Source organism: Eptatretus burgeri, chromosome 8 (assembly GCF_056783735.1).
Source record: "Eptatretus burgeri isolate ZD-2024b chromosome 8, Ebu_testis_v1, whole genome shotgun sequence".
Lineage (NCBI taxonomy): Eukaryota > Metazoa > Chordata > Myxini > Myxiniformes > Myxinidae > Eptatretus > Eptatretus burgeri.
This window is the reverse complement of record NC_140968.1, coordinates 64436888-64447809: the sequence shown is the minus strand read 5'-3', so window position 1 is coordinate 64447809 and position 10922 is coordinate 64436888.

The following is a 10922-nucleotide window of genomic DNA, read 5'->3' as shown; positions in this document are numbered from 1 at the left end:
TAAAAGCTGTCTCGAGAGAAGGTAGCGACGCAAACCAGAAGTTTCTACAATGATTCTGTACCAAACCATCAAAAATCGAATGTTTGACCTCACTGTGACCTTGACCTTTGACCGATTTTGACCAAAATCGAATCAGCACTAGCCACCACCCTCCTGAATCACGTGGTGTAATTTGACATTGGTAGCTTCTTCCGTTCTCGAGTTATCCTGCCTACAAACAAACAAACACACAAACACAGGAGGGAAGTGATCAATACACTGACAAAATCTTTAGATTTCGTAAGTAACAAACACACAAACAAACAAACAAACAAAGGACGGAAGTCATCAATATACTTATGAAATCTTTAGATTTCGTAAGTAATGAAGGAAAGATATTAATTTTTTTTACAAAATTAGGAGAAGTTGAGAACCTTCGTCACCGAAGGTGGGTGGAGGTTGTGGTTTACTGGTTTTGTGTTTGCCTGCGAGCAGGATATCTCAAAAGTTATAGATGGATTCAGACGAAGCTTGGTGAAAAAGTTAGATATGTGACAAGGACGAATTGGTTCAATTTTGGTTCAGGTGCGGATGCAGATCAAGCTTGTCAATGGAATACAAAATGTAAACAGTTCAGCTTGGCGAAGGTATGTGCTCTATCAAGTGCCGTTCTACTTTACCTATTTGGCAAATGTACATGAGACTTAAATTCAGAATTTGTCCTGCCATGACATGATTCGTGAGGCACATCTATACTGCTGCTGTCCCCATACATATTTGGATATGAAGGTCGTTGCTAATTCTCGGCCCAAAACTAGCAGTTTGCATTGACGGCACAAGATAATAAATATACCATCAGAGATGGGGAATCCCCCACCATTGAAATCAGATAAGCGGTCTTTCATTTATTACAAAAAACATTTTTTCAAGATGGCCACCCCAGTCGGCCATCTTGGATCTGGCCACACCCAAAATCAATCGAGTTCTTCCTTTTCAGGTGGTTCATGTGTGACCCAAATTTCAAATCGATACAGCGAACAGTTTATGAGTTATCGCACTTACAGCTATGTTCCTAGTCAGATAGGCTGACCCTCAGCTAGCAACCTATCCACCCATCTTTGGGACAGGAGAAAATTTAGAAGGACAGGTGGTGGGAGGCATGAAATTTGGCGGAAATGAAAACACGATCGTTATTTCAACTGTGCACACGTCATATTACTCTATTAGATTGCTACAATTCATGTGGGTGTAAATGCTTAGTTTTAGTCGGGGATCCAAACTCAAAGGCCGCTATTTTAGGAGTAACCGGACACCGCTTCCTATACTTTGCAGGCCTCATTTTTTCTTTAGTGTAGTGTCTTATGATTAATAATCAAGAGGCCTGCTCGGTCATCTCGATTGCAAACATCTCACAAATTGTATTTGAAAATACGTACCCACCAAAAAATGGGTGCGATTTTCGGTATCACTAATTTTTCCAAAAAAATGTTTCATAAGTTCTTCAAATATCAAGTTAGACAGTTGATTTCAACCCCTAGTAAGGATGTTGGCATGGTCTTTCATATGCTGAGTTCACATGTGTCAAATTTCACCAATTTGAGGTTGAAAAAATTACATTTCAGTGCAAATTGACCACCAAAAATAGCTGAATCCACAGTAAATACGTTTTCATTCATCTTAAACTTGATTTTGTGCTCTCAAATTAACTTCTAGTCGAAACAGTAGGGTCAATTAATATTCATTTAACATATATATGTATTTGTTTGCCAATTACTTTCCGTAAAATAATGAATACAATTAAATTTAATATAATAAAGATTTTTGAAAAAAAATACAAACTTTCCACACAAAAACATGATGGAGTTATCAAGGTATCAAGGGACAACAGCATGAAAAAGGTTGTTTCTACAATATACTGGATGTACACATCGCTTCCAGACAACCAACATACCATACAAAATACGAACGAAAGTACAATACCCAAAGTAACTGGTTTGTACTACAGGCACATAAATATCCATTCAGCACGAAGCTACTGGGTTGATGGTATGACCGGGCGGGGACACATTGTCCACCAGCAGCGACACCCACCCAGTGATATAAATGTATTTATAAGTCAACCAACCCGAAAATAGTGATTATATATTTTTATATAATATATATTTGTTAGAAACAGCTTTTACCATAACAGATTGGATACAAATTGAATGAATGTTTATCATAATGTATCATACTTTTTCATTTCAGATATGTACAAAATAATAATACATGTATATTGATTGAATAGAATTACACATTATACATGTGAATCGATGTTTAAATAATATTTGCAACTTGCATCTTGTCTCGCAGATGCAGACAATAAAACGAATATTGGAGTCTCAGTTAAAATATTGGACTGCAGTGTACATTTAGCTCATTCATCTTCATCACTATCGTCCCTGAAACGAGCACACTTGGTGGGATTGCCCGAACATTTACATGCAATGACACAGTCGATACCAGCTGCAGCACAAGAGCAATTTCTTAAGCACTTGCTCTTGCTACACTGGCAGTTTCGCTTCTGCTTGGCTGTTGCAGGCTTTGGTGGTTTGTTCATCAGGATGGGAATGTTTGTTTCAATACATGTAATGCTGATCCAATGTGCTTTGGATTCGGAGTGTTTGCCACAGCTGCACTGATATCTTGGGCCAAATTGAGGACTTTCTCGCGTTCCTGCTCTTTCAATTGCACTCTCGTGTTAGGGTCTGCAAGTTCAGGTGTTGCGTCAGTAATCAGCCAGGCCACATGGTTATACAGCGATGCAGGTAGACGTTCGTTCGCAGCGTCAAATGTTATCTGCATAGATGTGTCGATGTTTTCTTTTCTGTTTTTCTTTAGCTGCGAAGCTGTCGCCTTGATATCTGTTTGGAAGGACATAGCAGAAAGGTACAAGGTGATATTCCTTTCACGAATACCGTTCGATTCAGTAGAGTGGTCTTCACTCTCATCAGCACTTTCTTCGGCACTTATTTCATCTTTCATACTGGTGACTTTCACAAGAAGATATCCTATTGACATATCTGATGAACAGATTATGGAGGATTGTCCTCTCTGTGGTACGATCATGATGGGTGAACCATGTTGTCTGTAGTAGTGCTCAATCTTCTTTTTGATAGATGATGATCGAGAAGAGCTCAGGGAGGCCCCACTGTCTGACAACCAAGCCCTGCACTCGTCACGCAGAGAACTTAAGATGATGTCGTTCGGATCATGGGACAATGCGCCGTCTATGTAGGAGGTTAGCCAATATACACCTTCGTCATGTTGACCAGATGTTGATGTCGTTTGTGACTGTTAAATATGAATCCAAGCATGACTTGTGGTATTTGAAGTCATTAGCCACCATGTCTCGATACAGTTATCACCAAACCCATGAATCTGGTACAGCATGCTTTCATCCTGTAGGTCTTTTGCCTTTTTCCAGATCGAATTCTGCCTGTCTGCCATACTCACAAGTAAGAGTTTGTGGTCACCCTTACTGGTGCGTTCTCTTCTGCAAATGAAGCATTGTGTTTTATGGTCTATGTATCCAGTGGCAGATGATCCACGTCTAGCCCAAACAGAGCAGCTTCCTACATCTGTCATAGCGGTTTCTTCACTTGTGTTGGATAGATGTGACTTCATTTTCTGTGCGACTGTATTTTTGTTTGTGTAGGCATTTCGACACTTGGCATGACACAATGGACCACGAGACAAAAAAAAAATCCTCCTCGCCTGCAGTGATTTCATCTTGCAATCTGAGCGCCGTATCATCGAGTCGGTGGGTTACTGCATCTAAAAATGATTAGAATCCCTTCTCGGTTAGTTTCTGTACCGTCTCGGCCGAGGACTGCTGGCAGATCACACATCGACCAAAGTCAGTGGACTGTCGTTTTTTCTTGCGTTCAGGTTCAGCCATTGTTCACACCTGCAAGTATATAATTTAAATATTCATTCACATGAAGGCATATGCATGTTAAATCAATAGATGTGTTCGTTCTTAATTATTTTATTCACAATCTTAACTAACTGTATACTTGTAATCGCGCGTCTCATCTTCCGGATCAATAGGGAGATACACGATGTACTAAGTATGCGTCTGGAGTGTAGTACTGCTATGCAACACACAACCTAATATACATATAATAATGTCTAAACGATCATAATCTGTAATAAATGTGTTAGAAACCTGTTGCTCATGTTGCGTGCACATCCAAACCACCATTCTCGCAATAAAAAAAATGTGGTTTACCATTATCTGTAAAATAATGTTCATTGTATATACATGTATATGTATGTGTATGAACACATGTACACGTATTTATATTTGGTATTATTATAATGACGAACAGTGGTCCCCATTGCATCGACTATGTCCCTTTGACAACATAATAATAATAATAATAATAATATTAGTTGTTTCATTGATTTTAAGACAAATGAAAACAATATTTATTGCTGATTTTGCAAATCTTGCAGGCAATTTGGACTGAAAAATCATTTTTTTCAACCTCTAATTGGCAAAAACTTGACACATTTGGCCTCAGCATATGAAAGATCATGCCAAAGTCCTTACAAGGGGTTGAAATTAACTGTCTCACTTGACATTTGAGGAAATTATGAAACAATTTCTGAAAAATTAGTGATACCAAAAATCGCACTCATTTTTGGTGGGTACCTATATTCAACTACAATTTGTGATGTGTTCACAATCGAGATGCCCGAGCAGGCCTCTCGATTCTTCATCCTGAGACATCAAACTAAAGAAAAAAACGAGGCCTGCAAAGTATAGGAAGCGGTGTCCGGTCCATCTTAAAATCATGGGTCTGGATCCCTGACTATTTGCATTATCGTTTTAACTTCCTAAGGTTTATTAATGGCAGTGTTGAAAGGAGCTTCACTTCTGTGACAAGTTTTACAATTCCAAAAGCAGAAATCTTGTCTCCATGGTGACTTAAGTATCTCTGTTCATTGCAAATTAGTATTCATAATATTCATGAGGTCATCATTTCCAACTCGTAAAATGACAAATTTTAATGTTAAAAGATTTTCAGTCATGGGCCTGAGCAGCCCGGTCAATGACGTATAATGTGTACATGTACATTCTCAGAACACCAGCTGTCGGGTCGCAAACGGCTCGTCACTATGGTTAAAGGAAGTGTCCGCTCTCCAGGCAGCACACAACATCCATGTGGCAACCACCAGTCTTAAGGCCCAGTCACACCTTGACGTTTTCGCCAGCTTATGCCGATTTTTTGAAAATTTGTCTAAAACGCTGGTACACGTCGAATACGTTATGGGTAAGTTTTGATAACATTGAGAGCACGCTGAAAAACACTTCCATAAGTCGTTGTACACTGGCTTTAAACGTTGTACTTTTCGGTTGTCCTCAAATTTTCCATGCTTGAAATTTTAAGACTTATGCCAGCGTACGACTCACACGTTCCGCATAACGCTGGCCATAAGTTGTAGGCACATCACGCGATCGTTGACACACGTCGACACGCGTTACTTATGAGTTACGCATAAGTCGAAACATGTCGAGGTAAAGGCCCAGTCACACCTTGACGTTTTAGCCAGCAATGGCAACGTATTAAAATGTATGTAAAACGCTGGCTAACGTTGAACCTTTGATGTTTTTTTAAAGATTCGGACATATTCATAACGACTTGGTCTTCATAACGACGATTCTGACCTTTTCGTGACCTTGACCTTTAATCCGATTGCTCCCAAAAGCTTCGCCTGGTGTCCTTGAGTAACTGCACATCATCTCTGAAAATTTCATGCAAATCGGTCCAGCAGTTTTTGCGCAATGTTGTCCGCACACATATTTACCAATAAATAAATACACAGGGGTCAATACAATACCTTCATCAAACGAAGTTTGCGAAGGTAAAAATAAAAAAAACCAGGGAGTCTGGAACACTGATGCTAACCATTACCTTGATGTGTTTCGACTTATGAGCACCTTACAAGTAACGTGTGTCGATGTGTGTCACCGATCGCGCAACGCGAGTACAACACGTTACTCAAAGGTTAGAAATAGGTTTCGGGTACGCTAAACATTACCTCGACGTGTTTCGACTTATGAGTAACTCACAAGTAACGTGTGTCGATGTGTGTCAATGATCGCGTGACGTGCCTACAACTTCTGGCCAGCGTTATGCGGAACGTGCGAGTCATACGCTGGCATAAGTCTTAAAATTTCAAGCATGGAAAATTTGAGGACAACCGAAAAGTACAACGTTTAAATCCAGCGTACTACGACGTATAGCAGTGTTTTTCAGCGTGCTCTCAATGTTATCAAACCTAACCATAACGTATTCGACGTGTACCAGCGTTTCAGACAAAATTTCCAAAAATCGGCAGAAGCTGGCTAAAACGTCAAGGTGTGACTGGGCCTTTATATTTAACGTACCTGAAACTTATTTCTAACATACGAGTAACGTGTTGTACTCACGTTACGCGATCGGTGACACATCGACACACGTTACTTGTAAGGTGCTCATAAGTCGAAACACATCAAGGTAATGGTTGGCGTCAGTGTTCCAGACTCCCTGGTTTTATTAATAATTTTTTTTGTTCCTTCCTTCGGTATGATGGTAATTTTGACACTTCGATTTCTAGTGCGGTTATAAAATAATATAATTAATAGGCTTCCGCTCAATGATTTAAATCATAACCACACTGTACACTGAACACTGTCATACTGAAGAAAAAAAAACGGGAGTCTGGAACACTGACGCTAACCATTTCCTTGACGTGTTTCGACTTATGAGTACCTTTCAAGTAACGTGTGTCGATGTGCGTCAACGATCGCATATCGTGCGTACAACTTATTCCCATCGCATGCGGAGTGCGTGTCATACGGCAAGTACGTCGTAAAATTTTCAACATGTTTAAAATTACAAGACGTACTCCACTTAGTACGACGTATGATAGCGTACTTTAGCGTTCTATTCACGCATACCAAACTTACCCATGCCGTATTCGACGTGCTCCAACGTTTTAGACGCATTTTTTCAGAAGTCGGCATACGCTGGCAAGATCGCCAAGGTGTGACTGCGATGTTGACACTTCTATTTCTGCGGCGGTTATGATTTGAATCGTTGTGCGGCAGCCTTTTGAAAACCTACGCCACGTCATCGTCGGCGATGCGTGCAGCGCGCTATGCCTACGTTAGACTATCGTTGGGCATAGGTTGTGAAGGCCGACAACAGGTTCAGCATTCGTTGGTATAAGTTATCTACAACGCAACGAAACGTTGTGTGTCCGTGACTAATATGTTGTGCATAAGACCAAGTCGTTATGAATACGTCCGAATCTTAAAAAAAAAAAAAACATCAAAAGTTCAACGTTAGCCAGCGTTTTACATCCATTTTAATACGTTGCCATTGCGGGCTAAAACGTCAAGGTGTGAATGGGCCTTCACCAATGTGGGAAAACTTTATTAATACCATGAAAATTCATGCCACATCAGAAAAACTTGGCCTCTGATCAGTAACCCCATGCCCATTCCTTCCTTACATGCATGTGCTGATGGCCGATCAGACTGGCTTATAGGGTGCACTTGTGAGGTTCTAATTTATTCATGATCGGGGCAAACAAACATTCCCAAAGTCATCTCATTCAAATATATATATATATATATATATATATATATATATATATATATATATATATATATATATATATATATATATACATATATATTGTTACTGGCCGGGTGGTCAGCCGCCAACCGACCGCTCTGAACGGAGCCGCAAGTCGAGTCAGCACGACCGATCGCCTGGAATATAGATTGTCGCCCGGATAACTCCGAGCAACGGGTCCTTGTACAAGAACCGAAATACACCAATCAGCAGATCACGTGGGGTAGGATCGATTGCCAATCTTCAATGTGCCTAAATACCCACGTGATCCAACAACCGGGGTATTCCACCCTCGATGGATCTCGTACGGAACAAACCGCCGAGGCGAGCTTGTCCGTGCGGCATAATCGCCGAGAACCGTCAGTCCAAATGTCCCCCTATTATGGCAAACCAACGGCTTTCTAACTCCCAACACAAGAAATGTTCAGTCAATGAGGGAATGGACGAAACGAGCAGGTTTACATTCACACAAGGACATTTATTATAATAAAACACGTATGCAATTAAATAAGGCAAAACACGTATGCGATTATACAAGCAACAAAAGCACGACAAAAGAACTACAACCATTTACTTATTATGTACAGTCATTTACACTTCACAGCAGTTCCTACTTATGAGACGGGCCCACGGACGCGCGCGCACGCACGCACGCACACGAAACGGTGGTTGAGGCCTTTAATCAAGAGCTCCAGCTCGGAGGACAGGTGAGCTGGAACTCAGAGCTTGATTCGAACCTTTCCACCTCGTGTGGTCTTCAACTTATCCGGACCCGGGCTCCAGCGAGAGCGAGCTGGATCCAAATCGCCATGAGCCACGTTCCTTCCCGAGCTCCCGCAAATCCTCCCGCGCTTCTCAACACGTGCCAGTGAGATGAGGCACCAATCCTTCCTGTCAATGTGTCGCTTCCCCAAGGAACCAACTCCAAGAAGAGGCCAACGCGTCGCACAAAGCCGGGAAACAAAATGGAGAACGACAAGCTCCACGAACCAAGAGGAAGAGGAAGAAAAGGAAGAGAGAGGAAGAAGCCTCCACTCGCAGCTCGAGCCGAACAACCAGCTCAGGTTCCTTCCAAAACAAAGCAGCAGCCGAAGCTCACTGAGCCAGCCGAAGCTAAAAGCTTCCGAAGGCCTCAAGCCAAGCAAGCCAAGCAGGACCCGATGGCTGAACGACTCTCTCCAAAGCAAAAAAAGCTGACTCCTCCCACGGGACTCAGCACACGAACTCTGCCCACGAGACTCTTTTTTTAGAACAAAGAAAAGATGTCCTCTTTATCCTTTGCACCCCCTCCCCCACACACGGCGTGACTCATGCCCTCGTGATCCACCCTCCTGCTCAACCACGGGTGGGAGGGAGTTGTTGACGTCACGGGATGGCAGGGTTCTTCTTCCTCTTCGCAGAAGAGGGGAGGGACGTCTCCATTATTTCGTTCCCTAACTATGAAATCGATCCGCAGCGCATCTGATCGATCTCTGAACATTTAAACAATGAAAGGTGAGCTATCTTGGGAACATGCACTTATCGACATATCTGACTAAGGGAAACCTGTATGTTGTGTGCAATTGAAATCCAAATTCGTAACAAAATATATATATATATATATATATATATATATATATATATATATATATATATATATATATATATATATATATATATATATATATATATATATATATATATATATATATATATATATATATTGTTGCGGATTTCGCGCCCGCCGGCGTGCTGACGGCCACGTAACTCGAATCGCGGCACGTCGCCCACCGGACGGACAATCCAGTCGTGACCCTCTCGGACTAACGCCGGGAACCAGTCACGGGTGGACCTTTCGGTCTCACCGCGATCGAGCCAATCAGCCCCCCGCGTGGGATAGGGTTGCTCGCCAAATTCGACCTACCTAAGTACCCGCGCGGAGGGTAGACCGGGCGATCGCACCTCGCCGCAGGTCGACTTCGGACACGGGCCACTTAAGCGACCCGTTCCGTACTATCAGAATAACCGAGCGGTGTTATCGTCGACCTCGACGGTTCGATTAATTATCGGGCGTATTCAGCCCACTACCAACCCTTTACGTGAAGCAAGATGGGGATTCAATAGAGGAAAAGACGAAGCGAAGCGGGAAACAGTTCAACACAAAGCACATTTATTCGCGGCACACGGGAGCACACATATACAATTCCACCAAATGCACACAGAAAAGACACAATGTAATTTACACAAAAAGCAAATGTAAAAGCGAAAACACAATGCAGAGCTAATACCGACTACCGAGCACACGGCAACACTTATACAATTCTACTTCACAGACGGCGCCGACAACACATACCCAAAACCAAGGAAAAGAATACCCTCAAGGATGAGGCGGGCCTGAGGCCGAGACCGGGTCGCGCCTACCCGTCTGGTGATGAGACGCGGAGCGGCGATGGTGCCTCAACTCCGCGGGCCTCGCGGACAGTGTCTGGTAGGGGGTGGGAAAGGGGCCCCCTTGGTCGCACTATCTCAGCGCGGGGGGAAACAGGAGGGGGTTGCTGATGCTCGGGGTATAGAGGATTTTTATTATCCCGCGACGAGCGTCTCCACCTCGGCCAGGTCGCGCTGTCGGCCTCCCTGGGGTGCAGCTCCCGACGCGAGCACCCCCTCGTCTGGTGTCGCTGCCTTTCCACAGCTCCGTCCCCTCCGTGCCGACTCCAACGCACACGACGACCAGCTCCTTCTTGCCAACTCCACCGCCCGCGAAGTCTTGACTCTCTGTTTCCGACTCTCCTACTCTCCGCCTCTGGACTCTCCTACTCTCCGCCTCTGGACTCTCCTACTCTCCGCCTCTGGACTCTCCTACTCTCCGCCTCTGGACTCTCCTACTCTCCGCCTCTGGACTCTCCTACTCTCCGCCTCTCGACTCCCTGGACTGACGAACACGGTCCTTTTATCAGCCCCGTAGCTTCGCCCTCTCATCTTTGACCCCCTCCCTTCGACCTTTCACCTCGCTCCCCATTGGCCCGAGAAAAAGTGGGCGTGAAGGCTTTTTGATCCATAAATTTCCATATATCGATCGCCCTGGGGGCGGGGCCAATTGGGCCCTCGCTCACCGATTGGACGGCAAAAAGTGGGCGTGTGTCGTTTTTGAAGCACAAAATCCGTGATTTTGTACACGCTGTTCGGCGCGCGCCCTGCACGAGTCCAACACCGGTACCCACAGCGGGGCAAGAACGGTGGCGATGCGACGGTTGCGAGGTGTGACGGGAAGGTCGTGGCGGTTGTGGTGAA